This window comes from Leptodactylus fuscus, chromosome 1 (assembly GCF_031893055.1).
Source record: "Leptodactylus fuscus isolate aLepFus1 chromosome 1, aLepFus1.hap2, whole genome shotgun sequence".
In the NCBI taxonomy this organism is placed as follows: domain Eukaryota; kingdom Metazoa; phylum Chordata; class Amphibia; order Anura; family Leptodactylidae; genus Leptodactylus; species Leptodactylus fuscus.
This window is the reverse complement of record NC_134265.1, coordinates 25,649,175-25,676,766: the sequence shown is the minus strand read 5'-3', so window position 1 is coordinate 25,676,766 and position 27,592 is coordinate 25,649,175. Positions and strand designations below refer to the sequence as shown.

General features: G+C 43.9%; 1 protein-coding gene and 1 long non-coding RNA gene across 2 annotated transcripts in view; one reads left to right on the top strand and one right to left on the bottom strand.

Moving 5' to 3' along the window:
• Window positions 1-27,592, top strand: part of CCBE1 (collagen and calcium binding EGF domains 1) — a 281,966-nt gene that overhangs the window by 113,435 nt on the left and 140,939 nt on the right. The gene's annotated exons all lie outside the window — the stretch shown is intronic.
• Window positions 16,928-17,661, bottom strand: LOC142191838 (uncharacterized). The gene is made up of 3 exons (XR_012714985.1): window positions 17,596-17,661; window positions 17,529-17,556; window positions 16,928-16,984 (listed from the first exon to the last, which is right to left on the bottom strand). It is a non-coding gene; the product is annotated as an uncharacterized LOC142191838 (long non-coding RNA).

Below are 27,592 nucleotides of genomic sequence, written 5' to 3'. Positions count from 1 at the left end.
ATCTATCTATCATCTATCTATCTCCTATCTATCTATCTATCTATCTATCTATCTATCTATCTATCTATCATCTATCTGTCTGTCTGTCTATCTATATCTATCTATCTATCTATCTATCTATCTATCTATCTATCTATCTCCTATCTATCTATCATCTATCTATCTGTCTATCTATCATCTATCTATCTATCTATCTATCTATCTATCTCCTATCTATCTATTTATCTATCTATCTATCTCCTATCTATCTATCTATCTATCTATCTATCTATCTATCTATCTCCTATCTATCTATCTATCTATCTATCTATCTATCATCTATCTACTCTGTGCTATGTTATTTATGTAATATGTAGAATATTTCCAGGTCTTCCTTTCCTTCTCTCACATTTCTATATTACATGGCAGTATATGAGGGAGGTGTTATAGAGTAATATGAGACTCGATGGGGAGATATGAAATTGCAGCCATTGGTGGTGTAATGTAGAGTACGGCAGGTGATGAGCGGAGTTTTATGGGAGATCATGGCTGGAGGAGACTCTGTGTGTGGATAGGCGAGCTCCATCAGGCCGAGCAGTAAACCATGAGTGACATGTCCTGTGCCGGGCCTGCAGCTGTTTATGAGCTCACTATAAACCTCCTTATATACAGAGAGCCCCATATATACTGTATATACTCCATATATCTGTACTCCTCACCCTGACAGCACACCGAGCAGTCACATTCACTGTGGATTTATAAATATTTCCCTTTAATAACATGTGTTTTATGTGAATTCTGAAAAATCCATAAAGTAAAAGTCAGTGAGTTATTGGGTAAAGGGAACACTTGGGCTTTCTTAGGCTCTTAGGACAGGTGGAACTTTGTGCCCCCTCTATATCATATCTATCTATCTATCTATCTATCTATCTATCTATCTATCTATCTATCTAACTATCTCCTATCTATCTATGTACAGTGTTGGCCAAAAGTATTGGCACCCCTGCAATTCTGTCAGATAATACCCATTGTCTTCCAGAAAATGATTGCAATCACAAATTCTTTGGTATTATTATCTTCATTTAATTTGTCTTCAATGGAAAACCACAAAAATAATTGTCAAAAAGCCAAATTGGATATAATTCCACACCAAACATAAAAAAGGGGTGGACAAAAGTATTGGCAATGAAAAGTCATGTGATGCTTCTCTAATTTGTGTAATTAACAGCACCTGTTACTTACCTGAGGCACCTAACAGGTGGTGGCAATAACTAAATCACACTTGCAACCAGTTGAAATGGATTAAAGTTGACTCAACCTCTGTCCTGTGTCCTTGTGTGACCACATTGAGCATGGAGAAAAGAAAGAAGACCAAAGAACTGTCTGAGGACTTGAGAAGCAAAATTGTGAGGAAGCATGAGCAATCTCAAGGCTACAAGTCCATCTCCAAAGACCCGAATGTTCCTGTGTCTACCGTGCGCAGTGTCATCAAGAAGTGTAAAGCTCATGGCACTGTGGCTAACCTCCCTAGATGTGGACGGAAAAGAAACATTGACGAGAGATTTCAACGCAAGATTGTGCGGATGGTGGATAAAGAACCTCGACTAACATCCAAACAAGTTCAAGCTGCCCTGCAGTCCGAGGGTACAACAGTGACACCCCGTACTATCCATCGGCGTCTGAATGATAAGGGACTGTATGGTAGGAGACCCAGGAAGACCCCACTTCTTACCCAGAGACATAAAAAACCAGGCTGGAGTTTGCCAAAACTTACCTGAGAAAGCCAAAAACGTTTTGGAAGAATGTTCTCTGGTCAGATGAGACAAAAGTAGGAAAAAGCATCAACAGAGAGTTTACAGGAAAAAAAGAGGCCTTCAAAGAAAAGAACACGCCCCCTACAGTCAGACATGGCGGAGGGTCCCTGATGTTTTGGGGGGTTTGAGGGGCCAATACTTTTGTCCGGCCCATTTTTGGAGTTTTGTGTAAAATGATCAATGATTTTTTTCATTCTCTTTTGTGTTTTTTTCATTGCAAGCAAAATAAATGAAGAGTTTGTGCTTGCAATCATTTTCTGGAAGAACACGAGTATTATCTGACAGAATTGCAGGGGTGCCAATACTTTTGGCCAACTATCTATCTATCTATCTCCTATCTATCTACCTATCTATCTATCTATCTATCTATCTATCTATCTATCTATCTATCTCCTATCTATCTATCTCCTATCTATCTATCTATCTATCTATCTATCTCATATCTATCTATCTCCTATCTATCTATCTATCTATCTATCTATCTATCTATCTATCCATCTCCTATCTATCTATCTATCTATCTATCTATCTATCTATCTATGTATCTTCTATCTATCTATCTATCTATCTATCTATCTCCTATCTATCTATCTATCTATCTATCTATCTATCTATCTATCTTCTATCTATCTATCTATCTATCTATCTATCTATCTATCTCATATCTATCTATCTATCTCCTATCTATCTATCTATCTATCTATCATCTATCTATCTATCTATCTATCTATCTATCATCTATCTATCTATCTATCTATCTATTATCTATCTATCTATCTATCTATCTATCTATCTATCTATCTATCAATCATCTATCCATATCACTACCACAGGAGAATGGGTCCAACTAGACAGTCCTCAGTCTCTTTGTATCTTACGCTATAGCTGATATGATGGGACACCTTATTATCATCAATAGGGATTACCCCAAAGTGGGTGATTCCATCTATAAAACCCTTATGCCCTAAAAGTCCATATCTACAAGTTTCCTTCTATGCTGATAATCTCTTTAATGCCTCACCTTATTCCTTTATCTTTTCTGAATGTGCTTATGTTGAGCCTAGTTCTTCATGTCCCTTCCTATTCACCCTGTGGTGGGATCCCTGTTTTGGTGACCCCGCGCTGTACCCCGCTGATGATAACAGATGGAGTGTCATTGTGAGATGAGGAGATTTATCTCTCGGCTATTCCCCGGTGTGTCATTCCTCTGTGCATCCATACTCTCATACTTTGATGGTTATCATATGTTCTGTATGGACAGACAAGATGATGTCACACTGGAAACTGTAGCAAATGCAACTTCACATTGATTTATGCAGGTGAAGCTTTGCTCATGTGATCTGAAGAATCTTAACCCTCGCAGTTTGTATCACCAGAAAGTGGCCTATTTTTTTTTTTAAATCAAATTTTTATGTTAAACATATTTTTTAAGTATTTTTGATTTTTTTTTTTTGTCATTTTTTTTTTTTTTTAAATACCAGATCCTGCAATTCTCACTCTGGCCACTAAGCTTAATGATAGACTGACACTTGCCAGTTTTGATATTGAAACGCTCTTCTATACAGGATCTTCCCGTTCCACGTGGTCTTCATTGTCCTAAATGGAGGGAGGGATCCACCACTCATAAGTTGGGTCAGAGAAACTATTGGGACATGCTTCCGGTCTGCCTAGTATAACAATGTAGGGTTGAATAATTGATATGTTACATAAAAACTAGAGACCAATATTGGCTCTCAAATAGCTTTACCAAGAACAGTTATAAGTTTTATATGACAGGAGTAGAGATGGGCGAAGTGGTCCCGCATGAGCCGGGTTCGACCCAGATATCCCAAATTGTGACCTTGGTTGCAGGACGCCATGAGGAGACCCAATACAGTTAATTTTTGGTAAATTCCTTCATAACAGAAGGTTTACATCATACCTGCCAACTAGAGATGAGCGAACTGGTTTGAATTGAACCAGATTTGACCAAAATTTTCAAAAAGTTGAAATCAATGGGAGACGCACAGGAAAAAAGAAGCGAATAGGTCGTTTCTTCTCGCGATTCAGCTTGAAGACACACCCTCCTCCAGACTAGGCCCATTTATTGGGCCTAATCCGGAGCGGAGTGCGCGACTGGATGCCGGTGAAGTGCATCGGCTTTCAGTCGCGGCTACCCGGTTTGTGATCCAAAAAACCCCATCTGAACTTACCCTAAGGCTCCATTCACACGGAGTAACGCAACGCTCATTTAGACACGTGTCAGAGCGCGGCGCTTCAGAACGGATCCCATTGATTTCAATGGGTGCCGGTTTACACGCCTAACACATTAAAATCAATGGGAGGCTTTGATTGCCATAAGCCGGCACCCATTGCAGTCAATGGGATCTGTTTTGAAGCGCACGTGTATACGTGTCTAAATGAGCGGCGTGTTACTCCATGAGAACGGAGCCTAAGAGGTCTGAAGGGTCAGCTGCTTGGTGTTAGGCAGGGCACCCAAAAGTCATTCTCATTTATCAAGAGTACTTACAGGAGGTTTCCAGCCCCACAGAATAGGTCAGCAGTATGTGATCTCTTGAGGTTCGGCGCCCGGGCCCCACACAGATCATGTGTACTCGAAGCGTCCTTGTGTCAATAATAAAGGGGGGCGCAGCAGCTCCGTCTACTGCATAGTGGTGGTTTTAGTGAACTGCAACACTCTTCCTATCACCTGTGGATAGGTCAATGGTATGAAAATTTGATTTGGGACCGAGAAACCCCTTTATAGCCAGCCAGGACTATGCATCGGTGTCTTTTCCTTTCGGACAGATCCTCATGACCTAGAAGCGGTGAAGTCTTTGGCTTTCAGATTTCATTAGCAACAAACCGTGTAGTTGGACGAACAAAAATATTCCGCAACCTCCCCCCCGGTGGGTAATTAAACGCTGAGATCAAAGGTCGGCTATAAGACCCCACGTGTCATGAGCTGCAGGTCTACATTACACCTAAGGATCCCAAACTTCTGGGCTGAGCAGTAAAACCTTTTATGTGTCTGCTGCGATTTCCATACACGTCAGGTTCCCCCGCGGGAGAAATTGTTTAGCTTCTATTGCACCGAGTGGTGAAAGGCGAGATTTCACCTGGAAGGCAAATTATTTCACGAGCAATTTGTTCTGTCTCACGTTCGGTGTGGTCTGACGTTACACAATTAGTCTCGTAATAACATGTCGGCTCGGTTTAGCTTCTGGAGGTTGCAAGTATGTGCATAACAATGACTCTGCTATCCAAGGTATACGGGAAAATTAAAGGGGATGGGAAGGTTTAGGGGAAAATGGCTGCTTTCATCTTAAAACAGTGCCACATCTGTCCGCAGGTCGTGTCTGGTATTGCAGCTCTGCTCTACTGAATATCCCATATTGTTCGAAGTGATTTTAAACAAAATCAAACCATTGGGGATTCATTTTGGAAAAACTAAAATGGCGACGTGGGTTGTGGTAAATTATTATATTGTGGGGTCTCTTCACACCCCAGGGGAGGTAAAAAATAACTAGCTCTTAGACCATGCTGTGGGTCATCTGTGTATTTCAGGGACCCTTTCTTTTCTATGGGCCTGTACAGCCGACCGTGATTTTCACGGTCCCGTGTGCGGGCCGACAGTCCAAGCTGTATCAGATAGGACAGGTCCTATTCCTGTCTAGGGTTGAGCGATCGCGATCAGGATTGGCTGGAGAATGATTGGAAATCCGATTTTGACATCTCAAGATCGGCTCAACCCTAAAAGTGACCTTTCCCATAGAGAAGCATTGACTAGGGTTGAGCGATCGGGATTGGGAAAGATCGGATGCCGATTGGCGATTAGGCAAATTTCACCATCGGGATTGGCTGGAAAATGATCGGAAATCCGATTTTGAAATCTCAAGATCGGCTCAACCCTAAAAGTGACTTTTCTCATAAAGAAGCATTGACTAGGGTTGAGCAATCTGGATCGGCAAAGATCGGATGCCGATCGGCGATCGAGCAAATTTTACCATCGGGATCGGCTGGAAAATGATCGGAAATCTGATTTTAACATCGATCCTGAAATCTCAAGATCGGCTCAACCCTATTCCTGTCCTATTTTGTTGCCTTTGCTTCCGTGGCACCTATTCATTCAACGAAAGGAGCCGTGGGTACGGCCCATGCACGGGCGACACATGGGGACATCCCCGTGTGCCTTTAAATCACGGCAGACCGGTTTCAGCATGGTCGTCTGCAACCAGCTTTATACTCCCCTTCTGTCACCTCTTTTGGGCCTTCTTGCATTGTCCGCCATCATGCGCATGGGTATCACCATTGAGTCCTGTGATTGGGCCACAGTGCTCACATGTGGGTACATCGATCACCATGACATGTCACCATACTCGTATCACCGCTGAAGCCCAATTACAGGGCCTCAGGGGCATAAGTTGACCAAGAGTCCAAGAGAGAGAGACAGATGCCATGAAGAGGCCAAAAATTGGTAACGACAGGTAAGTATAAATGTTTTTTTACTTTATACACCTCCCCTGGGCCCCACCTGGAGAGACATCCATATAATAATGTCACCTCCGGTTCTAACCAAACTTGCTTGACGCAAAATGAATCAGGAACCCGAGTTACCCAAACCCTCGCCCATGGACAGAGTTTCTCGCCAGACCATAGACTCCTTATATTACTGTTTTTTACGATAGGTTTAATACAGTTTGTAATGGAATATTCTTTATTGGGATTATAGGATATTTGTCTAATTCCCTATATCGCTGCTCCGTCAGCTGTTTCCAATGGATGAAGTTCTCCTACGGTCCAGCAACATGTCCTATTTTATCACACCCCAATCTGCTCCGCAGGGTCTCCCTGTTTATCAGTGCGGGACTGTAGCTTTGTGGATTTTGGCCCCTTTGACCTCCATAAAAAATTCAATTGTGGTTTCCTGATTTTTGCCAAATGCGCGTATTGCTTGGCTGATGTCGAATCACAGAGGAGCGGCCTTCGGTCTGAACGCGGAGAAATTAATTCTGCCAGGACCCATTACATCACATCAATTTACCTAATGAATCATGGGAGCTGGCAGACACATCTCACTATATCACCGGCGCAATTTATCACCGCCAAAATCTAAACAAACATTTTCACAATGAAATATGGAAGAATGCAGATTTTTTGGCTTGGGGACGGGCGGGGGATTTCTGTGTTTAGTTTGCACACTTGTTCCCAACTAAATAAAATGGGCCCAGCCAAGGGCATTCAACCCAAAAAGATCCAGTTCATGAGGCCGCTATGGGGCTTGTCCTTCCTTAGACCCCCTGCACTAGATGGGAGGACGAAAACTAAGTGTTGAGGAGTGGGTGAGCAAACCCAAAACCCAAAAAGTGGTCTGGCTTGCCTAATAGCCCTAGTCATGTTATAAAGATCTCTAAAGGGTTGGACTAGGGTTGAGCGATCGGGATCGGAAAACATCGGATCCCGATTGGCGATCGAGCAAATTTCACGATCGCGATCAGCTAGAAAATGATCAGAAATCGGATTTTGAAATCTTAAGATCGGCTCAACCCTAAAAGTGACTTTTCCCATAGAGAAGCATTGATTAGGGTTGGGCGACCGGGATCGGGAAAGATCAGATCCCGATTGGCGATCGAGCAAATTTCACGATCGCGATCGGCTAGAAAATGATCAGAAATCGGATTTTAAAATCAATCCTGAAATTTCAAGATCGGCTCAACCCTAGGTTGGACCTGAATTTAGAAGAAAAGTGTCAATAGAAAATGGCCTGGTTTTTTTACCCAAAAATTACATATTTTTGTAAAAAATTTTGATTTTTAAAAAAAATTCTAAAGATAGATTGAAAAATAAGCACTAAATCCTGCCATTTTCACGATAACCACTAAGCCGAAGAATAGGCAGACACTTGCTAATTCTGGAGGGGTTTTCTTTTCTACCCTAAACCTCAATGAGTCGGCTCCAGCCTATAGCCATGAAACTGCTGTAAAGCGTATCACTAAATGCTATTCAGAGACAAGCTCAGGCAAGATGGCCGCCCCCATAATCATGGACAGAAGATAGAATTAAAAAATTTACAATTGGAAAATAAACAGATTAGAAAAAAGTGATAGATTTGGTGTGACCTTTGCTCTTTGACTTCCATCAGTTCTTCTCGGTACTTGCAGACAGTTTTTGGTAGGGAGGTCCCGCCGCCATTTTGGAGAACCAAGCCCAGATTCTGTAGATGTAGGCTTGCTCCAATCCGTCTGTCTCTTCACGTCATCTCAGACAGACTGGATGATGTTGAGATCAGGGCTCCGTGGGGGCCGTCTCATCACTTCCAGGACTCCTCCTCCAAAGAGCAAAGATCACACCAAATCTTGATGGGATTAGAATTTATTTTTTCTTCATTCACTTCATTTCGGTAATTAACAAAAATGACCTATTAACCCTTCTATTGCTGGAAGCATTTTTACTTTTTCACACCTGCCTAAAACCTTTGTGCTGTATTTTGCTTTTAGCCAAGGTCCCCATGTCTCTATGGTTCTCACCCAGCATCTAACACCCGTCATGACGAACCTCCACCTTGGGTGGCCTCCTTCTTCTGACTTAATGACCTTACGAGATGACAGCATTCTTAACATGTAAAATCTTAATGTTCTTAGGATATAATGAAGCTGTAATTATGCGGTTAAGACTTTAATAGGATAATATAGGGCTGGCGAGCACATCGGGTCTACAGAGCTCCTGGCGAGCACATCGGGTCTACAGAGCTCCTGGCGAGCACATCGGGTCTACAGAGCTCCCAGCGAGCACCCTGGAGAGCTCTCTGGTGTCCTTGTCTGGCAGACACTTCCTTCCCGGTCCTCTATTATATCTCTAGAATATTCTGTCACTAGTGGCCGCTGGCTAGATAAATAATTTGCCTTCCCGGATGGATTGGCTTATTATTTTTAATGCTGCGCTCCATATTCCGGTGCAGGTGGTCTCCATTTTTTTTCTCGCTTTGCAGCTGTGTTGTTTTTTTGTGGTTTGACCATTGACTTGTCCTTACACACGATATGCTCTGCTCGTATCTTCATGGGCGTTTGCATTTTGTTCCTTTTTTTTTGTATTATAACCTATTCCTATTTATAAAATTTTTAGAGTTTTTGCCTATCTATATCCAAAAGAGAAAAAATTGCGCAAAATTTTTTCATGACAAAAAATTGTCATCCAAGCAATGATACATTTTCCCCCGTAACTTCCAATAACGCTCTGTGCTGCATCATATTATGGGCATGATCGATTTTTATTCCTACAGTTACAATACTAGACCATACCTGCTGTCAATATTTCCCAGAATGCAAATCACCAAAAATGAAGAGTCCCCAATCTTCAGTTTGCACTCCAGACCAGGGGTGGGCAATTAATTTTGAGAAATTGTAACGGTTCTAGAGGGCGATGCGCATCGTGGCAAATTTAGCTCCACCCACTTCTCTGCTGACTCCGCCCATTCTCAATCATTTTTCCATGTGCCCCACAAAGTAAAATCCTCCTACAGTCACCCTAACATTATACAATTATACACCCCCACATTATAATGTTCCCCTCCAAATGTCCCACAGTATTAAGTCCCTCTCCTGGTGCCCCAGTATAAACCAGTAGAAACTAGAGGGGACATTAAACTGGGGCAGATGAAGGGGCAGACATGTCCCCCTCCAGCTACCTCCATGGTTTAATATCCTCCTCCAGCTGCCCCAGTTTATTGTCACCCTCCATCTGCCCCCTAGTTTAATGTCCCCCCCTCCATGTGTATTCAGTGTAACTGCCCCCCTACATCTGCCCCTAGTTCCCCCCTCTTGCTCACACATGTTGTCTGTTCTCGCTATCATCTAGCAGCCCCCACTGCCGGCAGCTTGCATCAATCACACAGTCCCGTGTGGCTCCGCCCACTAGCGAGTCATAGCCTATTCTGGTGATAGGCTGTGATGACATCATCACAGGTCCTTCCACTAGCTATGCGGGCCGGTTAGAAGCAGTCAGAGGGCCGGATGTGGCCCGCGGGCCGCACATTGCCCAGGTCTGCTCCAGACCATCCTGGTGCCTCATCCCATTTTCATGACCCCTTTTTTTTGCTCCTAGGGTCTACTGATACTTAAGGTAACTGCTGCAAAGCAGACAACTACAGAATGAGCAAGTGTCGGTCTATAGTTAGGCTTAGTGGCCACAGTGATGATTGCAGGATGTAGTACTTTTTAAAATATTTTGAAAAAAAAATCTCAAAAATTCATTTTCTGGTGACAAATTCCACTTAAACCTAGATTGGCACAATATTTTTTTCATCCCCCCATTTCTACTTCCTCAGGGGCGGATCTTATAACTGGGCCCTAAAGTTTTTGAGAGTTTTTGTGGACATTCTTGGTAAATTGTAGAATATATTTAGAATATTTATTATTCTAAATTATTTTTCCAATTGTACAAAATTGAAATCCCACTTCGACATTGAATTTTTTAAAAAATTTTTTAAAATTTTATGTCACTGTCTAGCCCAAGCCCTGGGTAACGATTAACCCTACCATTGGCCCATATAACTAAAAATAAATTTGTTTACTTCCCCCACACAGTTATAAAATCAATGTGGAGAGTCAATTAACCTTTTGGCAAGGCTATAAAAGGCCAGACGGGCCCCCCTATCGAATCCCATCCCCTCCCCACTTGTTTATAGGCCATAAAGTCTGCGAGATTTAACAAAAAGTTTAGACTGTTGGCTGCATCGGAGGGGAAAAAAAAATCTGATGACTCTTAATTAGGAAAAGCTTGTAAAACAGATTTGTATCAATCTAAAAACTGTACAAATTGTAAACAAATGTGCACATATGGTTGAGATTTGCACCGGGGTAGAACGTTCCATCTCCAGTTCTATAAATATCCGGACTTCTATACATAAAAATAGGCTTTAATCCCCCAATACTTAACATCTCCATAAACTCACCCGGTAGTTTATATCGTGTTTATTCAACCTTTACAGAGAAGGGTCAACTTCATCCATAGCACTCGTCATGCTCCTTATATTAATGGGAAGGATCTTGAGTATGTCGAGATGTTGTGGTAAAAATCCCCCGTAAATATTAGACCTTCTGCTGTTCAATCTCATTCCACTATTTATCAGGAAAGCTGGGTGACTATAACTACAGATTCCATTATAACCCTCATAGGGTTGCCACTGGCCTTTCTTGAAGACCTAAAGTGGTTGTCCACCTTTGGGGATAAGGTTCTCCAAGGATAACTCGTTGTTGGGACCCCTAGTGATCAGCTGAACTCTGTAAGGAAACCTGGTAGGAACGGTTATTTTTACTGCAGCACCACCATAGGTGAAAGGAAGAATTACACTTTTTCTTAAAATCAACAGGTTGTCCATGTAGGTCATGGACATGCTGGGTCCTCCAGAGTGAGAGACACTCTTTGTAACACAACATTCTGAGTGTGCTGAGGACTCTTTACCACCTCCACCAACTCCAACTATTGACATCTTTCAATTGGCTCTTCTTCACTCATTCCAGCACAGTTGGAATTTTTTTTCTCTAGCCCCCACCATTCCTGAGCAATCAATGCTGTCAGCTTCAGCACCCATTATGCTCTCTTCTTTCACAAGGCAGTCCTGGGTTCAAGCAGATAGTCTAGGGCAGGGGTGCTCACACTTTTTCAGCATGTGAGCTACTTTATAAACTGACCAAGGCAAAAGATCTACTACCCACTTCTTGTGGGCGGGGCATGTCTGTGGGCGGGGTCGGGCAGAGTGTGAGAGCAGGAGTCAGCGGCATTCTGTGGCCGCCCAGGGATTCCCGGTGTCTGCTTGTTCACAGCGCAGGCTGAGAGTTATCTCTGGACACTGGTAGGCTGGGGCTGCGGCAGCCCCGCCTGCCAGTGTCCGGAGATGACTCTCAGCCTGCGCTGTGAACAAGCAGAACCCCGGCTCCCTCCATCCCAAAGAGCAGCGTCATCCCCCGGAGTTGCTGCTGCCCGGCCTGCAAGTGTCCAGAGTGCTTGTTCACAGCGCAGGCTGAGAGTCGACTCTCAGCTTGCACGGTGAACAAGCAGACACCGGGGATCCCTGGCTGCATCCCGCAATTGACCCATACATCCTTTGCGATCGACCGGTACATCGCGATCGACGTATTGGGCACCCCTGGTCTAGGGCCACCCACCTGACAATAGATCCTGTCAGCTTAAGCACATAATATACTCTCTTCTTCCACAAGGGCAGTCCTGTGTTGAACTAGGTAGTCTAGTCCCGCCCACCTGACAGTAGATAGTCTAGCTAAGTGCATTGATTGCTCAGGAAGGGTGAGAACTAGAGAAAAAATTCCAACTGTGCAGGAATCAGTGAAATGACTTCTATTAATGAAAGGTCCTCTTTAATTCTAGAAACCCCAAATCACAGACTTCACCACTAGTGATCCCACATCACAAACTTCACCAATTTAATACTCAACCAAGCATACATTACTTTTGAGCAGACCATTTTAAATGAATTCCCCCTTGTCCCTGATAGATTTGGACAATCCTTACTTGTCGGAAGTTCTCATACTTGGACCTCCTAGCAATCAGCTATGGGGAAACCTAGGAATAACTGATGAATTTCTCCACAGTGCCCCCACAGGCGAAACGAAGCATTGCACAGTGCCCAAATTGGGTTTTCTGTATTCAGGACAAGACAGGTCCTCCAGGTAGAGTGACGCTCTTTGTAACGTATCTCCAGAAGTGAGGACTTTCATATTAAAAGTGTATAAGAAAATAGTTTTCCTGAACTGGACAACCCCTTTAAATCAAAGGTCAGAAAATCCCAGAAAATTAAGTAAGGACCGAAGCAGGTTCTCGCCTGGTCTGTGCATCAGCGGAAGATTAAGCAAATCTTCTGTTGGCAGGCAGAGACGTGAAAGGGTTATTAGCCAACTATGTGGATGCTTCACCTCGGACCTGCCAGAGGGACGTTACATGGGGGCGCCATTGGGACAACGTATTTTAATGGTTGGATGAGCCGACTCAACTATTTTTACACATAGTAGTGAAAACTCAAGTCTTGTTGCAACCGTGTAGTGATTCATAATGTCTCCCTCGATTCTTCCCTCTACTCCAAGAGATTCGGTTTAACCAGCTCTTCATTCCAAGCGGACCCTGCGGGGAATGAATCCACATTCTCTGGTAAGCATCCTGCAGGCCCCTCCAGCTGCCAGACTAAGTACATGTCCATTTCCTTCAAGGAGACAGCCAAGTTGACGTCTAGTTCAATGAAAATTTTCTGCTTGTGATTTATAATTTTTGGTAATCTGAGTAAGCACGAGCTTTCCAATGTGTATCTTTGGAAATTCTTTGAGCATGAATGATAAAAAACATTTCGCTCACTGCCAATTTACTCTGGATAGGGTCTGTATATGTAGAAAGAGGATGCGGACGCTCTACACACAAGGCTCGGCCTGTACTTGGGTGTTCATATTTAAAGGGAATATAACTACAGAAAATTGCTTGTTTTATTTTTTTATACATTTTTGTGAAATTTTTTTTAAATTTCATATTTTCTAATTTTTTTTTTTTTTTTTTACAAATGTATTATGTTCTGCAAATGATATATCAACAGTGACATCACCGGTACATGTGACTGCTGAGACCAGTGATTGGTTACATGTTGGGTACTGGTGACGTATCAACAGTGACATCACTGGTACATGTGACTTCTGAGGCCAGTGATTGGTTACATGTTGGGTACTGGTGACTTATCAGCAGTGACATCACCGGTACATGTGACTGCTGAGGCCAGTGATTGGCTACATGTTGGGTACTGGTGACCTATCAACAGTGACATCACCGGTGCATGTGACTGCTGAGGCAGGTGGTTGGTTACATGTTGAGTACTGGTGATGCTTTAACAGTGACATCACCGGTACATGTGACTCCTGAGGCCCATGATTGGTTACATGTTGGGTACTGGTGATATATCAACAGTGACATCACCGGTGCATGTGACTGCTGAGACCAGTGATTGGTTACATGTTGGGTACTGGTGACGTATCAACAGTGACATCACTGGTACATGTGACTTCTGAGGCCAGTGATTGGTTACATGTTGGGTACTGGTGACTTATCAGCAGTGACATCACTGGTACAGGTAACTGCTGAGACCAGTGATTGGTTACATGTTGGGTACTGGTGACCTATCAACAGTGACATCACCGGTACATGTGACTGCTGAGGCCAGTGATTGGCTACATGTTGGGTACTGGTGACTTATCAGAAGTGACATCACCGGTGCATGTGACTGCTGAGGCAGGTGGTTGGTTACATGTTGAGTACTGGTGATGCTTTAACAGTGACATCACCGGTGCATGTGACTCCTGAGGCCAGTGATTGGCTACATGTTGGGTACTGGTGAAATATCAACATTGACATCACCGGTACATGTGACTGCTGAGGCCAGTGATTGGTTATATGTTGGGTACTTGTGACGTATCAATAGTGACATCACCGGTACATATGACTGTTGAGGCCAGTGATTGGTTATGTGTTGGGTATTGGTATCTGATATTATATGATAATATTTTTTAGGACCTGTAAGTAATTATTTTTCCATTGTATAGTACTATAATTTGTGCATAGTATGGCAGTATTTTCTTGCACTTGTACTATATCACAATAGTGTAAGGTAAAGTATTATCATGTGTGCATTGTATTGCACTTTTACTTTGATCTCTATATGGCGATATTTCCTTAGTATTAGTATTATTTCTGTAATGGACATTTTGTCACTTCACTTTCCCAGGAATGAGCACAACAAAAAACTCAGGGCTCGTTCACATCTGCGCTCGGGACTCCGTTCTGCAGGTTTCCGCCCGTGAGCGCCAGTGAGCCTTTTATGCTCTCCACGGCGAAACCGTTTTTTATAATACCAGACACACAGTCGGACATGCAGTACTCTGTGTCCGGTTTAAAAAAAACGGTTTCGCCGCGGAGAGCTCAAAACGCTCACCGGCGCTCACGGTCAGATTCGGCATGACAGGTTTCCGTCTTCTGCATGCTGAAGATGGAAACCTGATAATGGAGTCCAGACGCTGGTGTGAACCTAGCGTCACCTGTGAATATTACACTAATATTCATCTCCCCGTGTAAGTATATTGGGGATCAGTTTGCGGGATGGGCCCCTGAATATCCCAGTACAGGTCTGTAGGCCTCTGGTGGAGATACTTGTAACGTTCAGGATTCTGTGGTTTATACATTTCTCTCCTACGTGTTTTGTATGTTGTGCTGTAATATAAGCAGAAGTTTGGACGGAGATGTCCGAATGACAGACAAAGTCAAGAACTGGAGAGGCATGTGTAATATATCCAGCGGCCGCGGCCGAGGGAAAGCGAAATAACTCTGTGTGGCCCATAGAATAAATCTCTGTGTGTATTCCAAATATCCTGAGGCAAATAGCCCCCGAGGAGCCCGTGTCCAAGATGCCTGCTCAGCTTCCATTAACGCCCTCATAAACTGTGCCCACATTCACCTTAATACACTGAACCCGCTCCCTCAGTCTCCCAGACTTGTGCAACTTGTGAAGTCTCCCAGTCTTGGGCAACTTGTGAAGTCTCTGAGCCCTGTGCAACTTGTGAAGTCTCCGAGTCCTGTGCAACTTGTGATGATTCCGAGTCTTCTGCAACTTGTGATGATTCCGAGTCTTCTGCAACTTGTGAAGTCTCCGAGTCCTGTGCAACTTGTGATGATTCCGAGTCTTCTGCAACTTGTGAAGTCTCCCAGTCTTGGGCAACTTGTGAAGTCTCTGAGTCCTGTGCAACTTGTGAAGTCTCTGAGTCCTGTGCAACTTGTGAAGTCTCTGAGTCCTGTGCAACTTGTGAAGTCTCTGAGTCCTGTGCAACTTGTGATGATTCCGAGTCTTCTGCAACTTGTGAAGTCTCCGAGTCCTGTGCAACTTGTGAAGTCTTGAGTCCTGTGCAACTTGTGAAGTCTCTGAGACCTGTGCAACTTGTGAAGTCTTGAGTCCTGTGCAACTTGTGAAGTCTCTGAGTCCTGTGCAACTTGTGATGATTCCGAGTCTTCTGCAACTTGTGAAGTCTCCGAGTCCTGTGCAACTTGTGAAGTCTTGAGTCCTGTGCAACTTGTGAAGCCTCTGAGTCCTGTGCAACTTGTGAAGTCTCCGAGTCTTCTGCAACTTTTGATGACTCCGAGTCTTCTGCAACTTGTGAAGTCTCCCAGTCTTCTGCAACTTATGAAGTCGTGCAGCAGGTTGGGTAATTCGTTGGCACCCCTTCTTTAAGATGCCATAGGTAACCAAGACTAGGTAGGACCTTTGCCAAGAATCTTACTGTATATTTCTTACTGTACAGTAGGATCCGGCCTGGGGTCTACCATTTGGCGGTCTGCTGGAGGTTGTCGTATGTACTGTATATACTGTTTGTGGTGTGTCCTACATAAATGGGCGGGGTATAAAGAAAATAGTTTGCACAGTACACTACAGATGTGGTTTTATTCTCCTCTTCTGGACCAAAGCCATGAAGCCGTGCTAGATCCATCACACAAGAGACACCATTGATGCTCCAAAGACCCCTTTAAAGGATTTTTTTGGCCCCAAATTAACTGCTGATCTATATGGCTGGATTATATAGGAGCTGGATTACATAGGTCTAGATGATATAACATGTAGCCTTTGCTGTCATCAGACAATCTTGCACTTCTATATCAGGCCTACGTTCCGGCCTATCTCACTGGATTCCAGATTACAGGAACTTCCCGTCTTTATACTTTTGCTTTCTAATGTTATTATTCCCGTCATCGCTGATTCTTCGGTCTTTGTTCTATTTCTGGAGGACGCTTTATAACTAATGTCAGCCATGGCTGAACTTTTGGTGCTTACTTGATTTTGCTGACACAAAGTTCTTGGGGAAATACTTTCCTTGTCAGTGATGGATATTGGTGTGCGCAGGTTCAGACTGTGCTGTAAACATCGTTGTGTACGGACTTGGAATGTGCATTGTGCAAGAATCATAGACACAGCAATGACTAACACAAGTGTGTGAATATCATCCTAACCCGGGATTCTAGACCGCAGGCCGACTTCATTCTAGAAATGTGTGTGCTACTGTAAATGACTAAAACATGCCTGTCACCTGTACCTGTCACCTGTGCCTGCCAGCTTTGTCACCTGTACCTGTCACCTGTACCTGTCACCACTGTCACCTCTACATGTCACCTGTACCTGTCACCTGTGCCTGCCAGCACTGTCACCTGTGCCTGTCACCTGTACCTGTCACCACTGTCACCTCTACATGTCACATGTACCTGTCACCTGTGCCTGCCAGCACTGTCACCTGTGCCTGTCACCTGTACCTGTGCCTGCCAACACTGTCACCTCTACCTGTCACCTGTGCCTACCGACACTGTCACCTGTATCTGTCACCTGTACCTGTGCCTGCCAACACTGTCACCTGTGCCTGTCACCTGTGCCTGCCAACACTGTCACCTCTACCTGTTACCTGTGCCTGTCACCTGTGCCTGCCAACACTGTCACCTGTACCTGTCACCTGTGCCTGCCAACACTGTCACCTGTACCTGTCACCTGTGCCTGCCAACACTGTCACCTGTACCTGTCACCTGTGCCTGCCAACACTGTCATCTCTACCTGTCACCTCTGCCTGTTACCACTGTCACCTGTACCTGTCACCACTGTCACCTGTACCTGTCACCTGCTACTACTGTCACCTGTACCTGTCACCACTGTCACCTCTACATGTCACATGTACCTGTCACCACTGACATATAGCTTTTTATCTCATAGCTGTCACCTGTGTCTATAACCACTACCTGTCACCTGTACCTGTCCCCTGTGCCTGCCACCACTGTCACCTGTGCCTGTCACCTGTTCCTTTCACCTGTACCTGTCCCCTGTGCCTGCCACCACTGTCACCTGTACCTGTCACCTGCCACTACTGTCACCTTCACCTGTCACCACTGTCACCTCTACATGTCACATGTACCTGTCACCACTGACATATAGCTCTTTATCGCATAGTTGTCACCTGTGCCTGCCACCACTGTCACCTCTACCTGTCCCCTGTGCTTGTCCCCTGTGCCTGACACCTGTATCTGTCCCCTGTGCCTTCCACCACTGTCACCTCTACCTGTCACCACTGACCTATAGCTCTTTATTTCATAGCTGTCACCTGTGCCTGTCAGTGCTGCCACCAATGTCACACAATACACCATAGCAAATCATCCTTCCCTTTGCCCCGCATGCACTATCTACAGCCTTGTGATTCCGAGTATACTACAGTGGATCTATAGTGATAACTGAATGTAATATCAAAGACATAAACTGACCTTACAATAACACAAATATTCCCGTTTTTGGCAGTCTGTCATGCATCTCAGCAATGCTAATATGTCTGAGAATTGAAATGTACAGACAAACATCTGCTGGGCATGTTAAGGGCAGTAGAAGGGCCGCGTAACCATCTGGAGGAAACATCCCTTCTAAAATGCTGATGAAATGTAACAAAAGCTAAAAAAAAAAAAGAAGAATTCAGTGGTCGTAATATATCAAGAAAACACAAAAACATAGACCGGTGACGGAAGAGAAGTCCACAGCGTCCACCTTACAGGAGAAGTCTTTTTTTAATCGTTTTTTTGTCTTCTTGTTTTACATCTTGTTAGTCCTCGGATGGATTTATATCCCGGACATGCCGGAAGTCACTTACTCTCCAGATCTTTCCAGAATCTTGTTCAATGCAACAATACCTTCGAAACTGATGTATTTGCTTCCCCATAGTCTATAGAATTTGTTCTAGACGCAGATACCGCGAATGCAGAGGCTTCAAAATGTCAGCGCTAGAGGTGGATGATCCTCCCAAGATTGAGTGAGTTTTGGGTTCAGGTTTCTTGGGTCCTTGATTAGTTTTGGGTTGGACGAGTTAGGTATGGACATGAGTGACATTATTTTACACTGGAGTGCGACTCTAAATGAGGGATAAAATTTGTGTCATGCACAGCACACAGGAACAAATTTAGGTATTGTATGACATACCTCCATCGCCAACCATGCTCCACTTTCTTGCCACCTGTTCCCAGCCATGTTCCTTTGTGCCCCCAAATTGTAATGGCCCTGACATGGTACCACACCTCCTTGTGCTCCCCATACAGTATGATGTCCCATTGTACTTCTTAATGTCCCACTCATTTTGGAACTCACAGTATAATGTCCCCCTCATTGTGGTTCCCACAGTACAATGTCCCCTTCATTGTGGTTCCCACAGTATAATGTCCCCCTCATTGTGGTTCTCATAGTATAATGTCCCTCTCGTTGTGGTTTCCACAGTATAATTCCCCCTTCATTGTGGTTCCCATAGTATAATGCCCCCTCTTGTTGTGGTTTCCACAGTATAAGTCCCCCTCATTGTGGTTCCCACAGTATAATGTCCCCCTTCATTGTGGTTCCCACAGTATAATGTCCCCCTTCATTGTGGTTCCCACATTATAATGTTCCCCTCGTCGTGGTTTCCACAGTATAATGCCCCCTTCATTGTGGTTCCCACAGTATAATGTCCTCCTCATTGTGGTTCCCACAATATAATGTCCACCTCATTGTGGTTACCACAGTATAATGTCCCTCTTGTTGTGGTTTCCACAGTATAATGCCCCCTTCATTGTGGTTCCCACAGTATAATGTCCCCTTCATTGTGGTTCCCATAGTATAATGCCCCCCTCATTGTGGTTCCCACAATATAATGTCCCCCTCATTGTGGTTCCCACAGTATAATGTCCCCCTCATTGTGGTTCCCAGTTAATGGAGTGTTTGGATTCACTTGTTTGCAGAAAGGTTTGGTGTTCCTTAACTTGTCATAAACATTAGACCTAAAACCAGGCAACATTTTTGAATTTTGAGGAGCTTATGGCAACTGAAACATCAGGTTTTTTTTGCATATAGCTAGAGGTGGGGAACGTGGTGTCATGTTCACAGATGTAGACCACCAGTGTAGCCTATGGTTATCTGATGTTCTGTTGCCTTCCGGTCAACTTTAGGCCATTCTCCACTGACCTCCCCCATGAACAAAACAGTCTCACCCATTGGACCAGAGCTCTCTGGACGTCCTATGTCTTGTGTTCTGTAAAAACTAGAGATGGTTTTATGCAAACATCACTAGAAGCTCCTGAGATAATTAAATGGCCACCAGGAGAAGAAGTCCTCCCAATGATGGATGCCGAATATGCATAGTATATAAGAGGAAAAAAATCTAGGTCTAGAACAAGGGTGGTCTTCTCAATGAGGTAGTCATCTGGAGAAGTTTTGATATCAAGAACTTATTGAAAATCCATCTGGAGCCCACTTCTTGAAACAAAGGCCACCTTCCTCCATTGATCAATGTGAAATCCACAACTTTTCCATTTAGAACAGGTGGAAAATCAATGACTAAGTATCGCATCACATGTGATGTAGATACGGGTAGTCGGCCAGTCAGACGGACTGTAGAAACCATCAGAGGGATCTAGAATACTTCTACGTATGTGAACCTGTTTAGAATTATGACTGTCCTCTACCTGGACACTGGTTGAAGCAGATGTTGGCTTTTTCCTACATCTTGAATGTCCTTTGGTTGCTGGTTGTGTTCTTGTTTTGGATCTATTTATATGCTTGACAATGAGTAGCCGCCCCATAAATCTCCGGGAACGGGTTGGCCTTTAAACACTAAGCCGTAAGGAAAACAAATTACAAGGTTTGCTTTGAAGTTAAGATGTGTAAATGTAAGACTAGATTTAGCGTAGCCGGGCAGGAGTGAGTCAGTGTGACCACATGTGTGTCGTCCCGCTCCTTCTGTTACTCCTTCCTCTGCATCATCTTATGTTGTAGACAAGGGGTCCTCGTGTTACTAGAGACTTCTTAAAGGAAATGTGTCATCAGAAAATTACATAAGGTTTTTTTTAGAGATGGGCGAGCCAGGGTCAACCCTAATATTCCAAATTGTTCGATTGGCAATTCGTCTCGGACAAACTAAAATGATACCTTGACGTGCATAGTGGTAAATTATTATACCTTGGGAGTATAATAGGGGGAGGACCTGGGGACGTGAAAAAAAAGCCAAAAAATGTATTCTCACCTCATCTCTATTGGACTCCCTTGTGGTCTCTTGGTCTCATGTGGTCACCACTAAGGCCTGTGGTTGGGTTATAGGGGTCACATGGGCTTGCTGAGTATCATGACGTCACTTCAGGGTCTATGTTCAATCCAAAATGAATCGGGGACCTGAGCCACGTGTATTCCAAACAAACCTTAAGAGTTTTGTCCATCTTTAGTATTTTCCTTTGATTCTGCCTTGTTCTTCAAGCCGCACATCCTTTCTCGTGTGTCCATGTAAGACATGATGTTGTGCTAACAGTACATGCAATGGGAAATATATACAGGCTGCATAGATTAACCCTTTAGACAACTTGTCATAATAGCGTGTCAAGGACTTTAACTACTTAGAGGGATTTTCTCATGTCAACAAGTCATCAACTTTCCAAAGCCTGCAGATCAATGGGGGTCCAAAAGCTCAGACCCCCACCAGTCAGGAGAACAAGGGAGTTGTTTCCTCCATCCATTCATTTCAATGGAAGTTAGCCAAAGTGCAACGCTGGACTATCTCCGGTGCTACCATCTGTGAACGCCAGTCCAACTACCAGTCTACACAAACCAATCCATAATCCCCTACCAATCAATATTCGGTGTGACCTTTTCCCTTTGCCTTCCATCAGTTCTTCTCGGTACTTGCAGACAGTTTTTGGCAGGACTCGACAGGGAGGTTGTTGCCGCCATCTTGGAGAACTAAGCACAGATCTCCTGTTGATGTAGGCTTCCTCCAATCCATCTCTTTACATGTCATCCCAGACAGATTGGATAATGTTAATATCAGGGCTCGATGGGGATTGTCATCAATTCCAGGACTCCTCCTCTAAAAGACAAAGGTTACACCAAATATCGATGGGATTTACATTTCTCTTTTCTAAATTCTTTTTATTTTGGTAATTGACAAAAATAACCTATTAACCCCTCTATATCTGAAAGCGTTCTTACTAGGGTTGAATGATCGGGATCGGAAAAGATCGGATCGGCGATCGACCAAATTTCACGATCGCGATCGGCTGGAAAATGAGTGAAAATCGGATTTTGAGATCTCAAGATCGGCTCAACCCTACCATATATATAATATACAATTAGGGTTGAGCGATCGGGTTCGGGAAAGATTGGATCCCGATCGGCGATTGAGCAAATTTCCCGATCAGGATTGGGATCGGATGGAAAATGATCGGAAATCAGATTTTAAAATTGATCCTGAAATCTTAAGATCGGCTCAACCCTTGTTCTTACTTTGCAATATCTCTGGTTTTAGGTCAGCGATGGATGACACAAACATACCGTATATACTCGAGTATAAGCCGACCCGAATATAAGCCGAGGCCCCTAATTTTACCACAAAAAACTGGGAAAACTTATTGACTTGAGTATAAGCCGAGGGGAGGGGCGGGAAATGCAGCAGCTACTGGAAAATTTCAAAAATTAAAATAGTCGGAGTTTTTGGTTGCAGTAGCTGCTGGTGCTGGGGAAGGGGAGGGGTGTTTTGGTTTTCTATCTGCCCCTTCCCTGAGCCAGAGGACTGAGTTTTTTTTCCCCCCACTTGGAGTTCAACCTGGCTGTATATAGATTATCTGCAGTGCTCCTATTAACCCCTTCCTGATGGAACAGGAGCGCTGCAGATCCCCTATATTCAGTAGACCGGGCACTGTCAGACACAGGGATACCTAATGTGTTTGTGTGTCACAGTCATTTTCTACTCTTATATATATTCTAGGGAAAGGAGGGATTTACAACTTTTATTTTTTTTTAATCTTTTTATTTATTTTTTTTGCACTATTTTATGGGAGATTCTATACATTAACATTGCGGTCTGAACAATATGATAAAGTTGATCCGCAACGTCCACGGCTCGTTTTTTAATAAAAGTTAACTTTTAATGGTTCGTTTAAAAACATATCAGCAGACAAAAAAGAAAAACATACTTCACGAACAGACAAGGACAAAAAAGAAGAAATCACATGCCCATGGGTTTTTTATTGCCATGGGCATGTGATTTCTTCTTTTTTGTCCTTGTCTGTTCGTGAAGTATGTTTTTCTTTTTTGTCTGCTGATATGTTTTTAAACGAACCATTAAAAGTTAACTTTTATTAAAAAACGAGCCGTGGACGTTGCGGATCAACTTTATCATATTGTTCAGACTGAAAGCCGGACCCTCTTGGACTCGGGATCTATGTGATCGTGCACACCTTGGGACTCGTATGTATTGGTGAGTCCACAGCTTTAAATCCTTCTTGTATATAATTAACATTGCGGCTGGTCATAGACTCCCCTTCTAAAAAAAAAATAATAATAATAAAATAAAAAAATAATTATTTTTATTTCTAACTCGAGTATAAGCCGAGGGGGATTTTTCAGCACAAAAACTGAGCTGAAAAATTCGGCTTATACTCGAGTATATATGGTGTATATATATATATATATATATATATATATATATATATATATATATATATATATATATATATATATATATATATATATATATATACGAAATGCTAGCACTTCTGTATTGGCTGCGGCGCCGCATGAGACTTGCCGGATAGCCTGCTCTGTAACATTGCTGACAAGACGAATGACCGGCCGTCCTTGTGGATCTGCTATTTGTACACTAGAAGGACACCCCTTGATAGATGCCCTTTTAATGGGTAGCGCCCAGCAGATGGTGACAGGCCCGTACACACAGCTGCTAATGAATGGTCCCCGACCACTTTCTCTCCATTAGGAAATGTCAGTGGTAAATTGAAGAGAACAGCCAGCGCTACTGGACGTGGCAGACCTCCGATAAACTTGGATGTTTGTTCTCGCTATACAGTTACAGCAATGAAAGCCGTAGGGTGTGTGCAGAGCGGACATTTCACTTGATGTTCAGCTCTGGTCTAATGTGTCCCCTGAGCTCGGACAGCTGCCGTCTGCAATTTAACTTTTCTTTTAAGGGCCCGCCATAACTAAAACAGAATTACAATGTAATGGATGGAAGTCGCTGTAAATAGCCCCATTTATCATGCGGAGGTTGGGCGGTGTATTCTCTCGGCTACTTTAGTATGTTTTAAGGATACGAGGTATCAACTTATCTCTGCTTGTAGACAGAAGTCAGCTGTGTCCTCGCACGTTACAAGTGTTTAGACAGAAACAATTTGGGTTTTCCATCTTCTTCTTGTTGAGGGGCTGGAAAATAAATGATATTACGGTTTATTTGTTACTACCAGAGCAAATGGACTTCAACCTAATTGGTGACAGACGTCATATGTTAAGCCCGTGGTTGGATCAGACAGGAGTCTAGATTTTAAGCTTACATTTTAATATACAATCAAGGGGCCCCATGGGTAGCATTAAAGAGGACCCCCACCATCTCCCCCACACATTGTATCCTTTTATAGGCACCGCTCCACCGATACCGGCACAGTTGGAATTTTTTTTCTAGCCCTCACTGTTCCTGAGCAATCAGTGTTGTAAGTTTCAGTGCCTGATGTGAAGTGTCAGGTGGGCGGCCCTAGGCTGGAGGAGAAAGTCTAGGACCGCCCACCTAACAGTGTAGAGTATAATTGTGCTGAAACTTATAGAAATTATTGCTGAGGAATGGTAGGAGCTAGAGAAAAAATTCCACCTGTGCCAGGATCAGGGGCTCGGCACCTATTGTGGGATATAAAGAGTTGGAGTTGGTGAAGATCCCCTTTAATTCCCATACTGTACATGCAATGCCAATGTACATGTCAGTCCTGCCCATCCATTCAGCTTAGAATCACTGCTTATAACACAGTAGATTGTGGTTGTATCCAGTGGTGTAACTAAAGGCTTAAAGGGGCTCTATCAGCAAAATTATGCTGACAGAGCCCCACGTATGCGTGAATAGCCTTTAAGGCTATTCAGGCACCGGTAAAGTTATATTAAACTACCCCCCCCCCCCCCCGTTTTAAAATAAAACCCTAAAATAGAATATGTTCAACTTACCGAACGTGCACGGGGGGGGGGGGGGGGGGGGCGGGCATTCAGGGTCCGACGTCATCTTCAGCCACGCCTCCTCTTCCAGCGATGTCCTCGGGTCCTGTCTAACTAGCGAACTGGCATTGATAAAAAAGAATGGCATGCTGCTTCTACTACTGCTACTGCGCATGCGCCCGCGCCATTTTTTATCAATGCCAGTTTGCTAGTTAGATGGGACCCGAGGACATCGCTTGAAAGGAGGCGTGGCTGAAGATATCGTATGGACCCCCAGGGTTATGGACCCAGTGGCAGAGGAGACCACTGTGAACAATGCTTATACCCCCTGCACCCTCTCAAGTTATGCCCCTGTTTTAGAGAATGGAGCGGCTGCCAAGTGAACAACTGTCAGTTGTATTGACATAAAATAGTGCAAGAATAGGAGATTTACTGTTCATATAGCAGGGATCTCCATACTGTGGCTCTTCTACTGTTGAACAACTACATGTCCCAGCACACCCAAGCAGCTATAGGTCTATTTGGTCGCCCAGACACCTGCCATGGGGAGAGTGATTGAGCACGTGTGTCCACCAGCACTCAGCTCATTAGGTGGACATACACATTGCTATGTACAGTAAACACCAGGTGGCGCCATATTCTTACTGCATCATTTGTAACCGTATGCAAATGGTAAATAGTCTACATTTTTATCTCAACAAAGAATGTAATAATTATTGATGTGGCAACTCCATTAAATGCAAAATTCTGAAATTTGTAAGCCCCCAATATCTAAAAATGATACATTTGCAAAGGCCCTGATTCTTTAGTTGTCTGTTGTTTGAGACAGACCCACAGAAGCAGTGCTATAAACAAGTATGAATAGTGTTATATAAGGGGATCGGGTAGGGTCTGTATACGGCACAATGAGCTGTACAATATGTGCTAATCAGTATACATGAGCGATACATATTGACTATTTGACATCCTGCTTGACACATCGCCCTCGCCAGTAACACGGATCATTTTTCAGTCTTACGTGTGGGTCACAAGTTTACCTCTAGAATTACCCGGCTCTTGTTATCGTGTTACTATGTTATTGTTGCCTATGAATAAAATCCGCCGAGATCTCTTACAGTCTTAGCTAATAGCAGCTGACACTCCCGCTGGAAATTTTGTCACAATCGAGACGGCCTTCTCTCGGAAACAGATGGCGGACCTTCTGGCCGTAGACCGTCCTTAATCCTCCCCTCGTACTTACATAGTAACGTTGACCTTCGGATCATGCAGGAAATGACTGCAAATTCATATCTGTCATGTTTATAGTATACAGAAGCATTAATGTTTCAGTCGTTGCGGCAGCACATGTTCCGTAATCAGGTATCGGTCACTGGTCTTTGTCACAGTCAACATCCAGTGCAGGGTAACGTTACAATTTCTGGAAAGACGTCTCGTACTTGTTTATATGGTTCAAAGTACACTCATTTGTTATTGGACTGGTTCGCGAAACCACCCAAACAGCGACTAAGACGTCTTCTGGGAGAAGAACACCCATTAGAGACTTGGTAGGATCCTGAGTTGTGGTCATGTTAATCCCACACATCAGTTGTGCACCCACCATTTTTAGGTAGTTGGTAGGGTTGAGCTGATCTTGACTTTTCAGGATCGATTTTGAAATCCGATTTCCGATCATTTTTCATTCGAACCCGATCTCGATCCCAATTCCGATCCCAATGCAAGTCAATGGGATTTTCTTACTAATCGGAGATCGTATTTTGAAAGCAATCCTATTCACTATACAGCATGGAATCTAACAATTGAACGCTTTAATTGTTAGAATCCACCCTGTGTAGTGAATTTTTTTTAATCCTCTGGCTACTTAGTCCCCCTGGTGTCCACTTACCTGCAGAGATGGCTGGTCCGGTGCTCAGTGTTCTCAGTCTTCTTTGCCTCGCTGCCCCCGCCTCCCAGGTTAGTGTTTAAAGAGCTAGGAAGGCGGGGCTTGTAGCTTAGGAGAGTGTGGATGGGAACAGGGCGGGGAGCCGTGACGTCTCCCCTCCCAGTACCCGCCCACACTCTCCTAACCTGGGAGGCAGGGGACAGCGAGGCAAAGAAGAACGAGAAGACCGGGCACCGGACCAGCCATCTCTCCAGGTAAGTAGCTACTAGAGATGTTAGCTAGTCTCCCATTAGAATGAATGGGAGACTAGCTAGCAAAGCATTGTGGGAAATGATCACCGATCTCGATCCCACCTAAAAAGATCGTGTTCGGGATTCCGATCGCGATCGTGAATTTTTCTCGATCGCCGATCAGAATCCAATTTTTTCCGAACACGATCGTTCAACCCTAGTAGCTGGACAACCCATTAGGTAATCTTTTTGAAATGTCATGAGGACATCAAGAACAGTAACCCTAATGCTTCACACTAGCGTTGTGGTCTCCATCATTAGAGTCCTCCAGGTGATCGTGAATGACTGAGAGCCAGACTGGTGAAGCCGTTGTTACCTATAGACACTGGCAGACCCCATTGACTATAATGGGGTCCGCGCGGTGTCTGATGGTTGTGCTCCCTGCCAATTTTCTGCTATCCTCCGGCACAGATGTGAACCCAACCTTACTAAATCCCTGAACAAAGAAGTCTTTGTGCTTCATGATGGACCTCTGGAACCTCTTCCATAGTCAGTGCTGAACCCAAGCACCACAAGCCCACCAATGGAAATTGTGCCCCCCAGTGATCCACTTACCTCCAGAGATGGCTGCTCCGCTGCTCCGGTGTTCTTCTTTGCCTCG